Source organism: Triticum aestivum, chromosome 4B (assembly GCF_018294505.1).
Source record: "Triticum aestivum cultivar Chinese Spring chromosome 4B, IWGSC CS RefSeq v2.1, whole genome shotgun sequence".
Taxonomy (NCBI): Eukaryota; Viridiplantae; Streptophyta; class Magnoliopsida; order Poales; family Poaceae; genus Triticum; species Triticum aestivum.
In genome coordinates, this window is record NC_057804.1 from 664509726 (window position 1) to 664510556 (window position 831).

Genomic DNA, 831 nt, shown 5'->3' on the forward strand with positions numbered 1-831 from the left:
GCCCATGCGGTCATAGTACTCGGCGATCAAGTCCACTACCTGGTGACTCTGACGCCGAAACTCGTCAGCGTCAAGCAGGCTCGGAGATTGCGTCTTCTTCTCCGCCCTGTCCACGACCACCACCTGGACGATGCCATTTTGGCCAGTCATGTTGTCCAAGCATGTAGGTGGCGCCATTGGTGGAATGCAACCTACACGCGAATGCACCCTGCCTGAACCACACCAATGGTATGAATGCTTTGGCAACGTGAATTGGTGCCATTTCCTGAGCTTCCTCGGAAGCTATTTATAGGACTCTCAATTTGTAAGTTGCCCCATACCCAAAAACAAGAACGGAACACATCAATCGATCCACTACTGAAATATTTGTCGTTGCCGGGTGCCCGCGTCTTTGGCTATTTGCCAAGTCAACTGTGGGAGCTCGACAAAATAACGACAGATCTTTGCGGTGTGTCTAACTCGGCTAAGGCATGCCCTTGCTGAGAGCCAGGTAAAGGGAACTCATCAAAGGTAATAAACTCGGCTTACGATCTATGCTGAGGTACTGAACGAATGAACTCGGCAAGGTTTCTGTCACGTGCGCAACTGCTATGTGCTCCGTCCTGGCAGGCAGCATTTACCGAGCTCCTGCGTTTAAGGACTCGGCATAGTTTTCATCAAAAATTTATTTATTTTTCTTTTCATCGGGTGGATAGTTTTGCCGAGATCTCGATGGTAGATACGCGTCAAAGCTTGACCCTTCGTCTCAGCGCATATAAATTACAAACTCGCGTGCGCGAGCGGCCGGCTCGGATAACCTAGCTGCCGCCGCACCGCACCAGCTTTGCACGT

At 50.8% G+C, this 831-nt stretch overlaps 1 pseudogene; it reads right to left on the minus strand.

Moving 5' to 3' along the window:
• The window catches only part of LOC123090410 (tyrosine decarboxylase-like), a 1852-nt pseudogene extending 1612 nt beyond the window's left edge, over positions 1 to 240 (minus strand).
• Between the last annotated feature and the right edge of the window lie 591 nt (positions 241 to 831).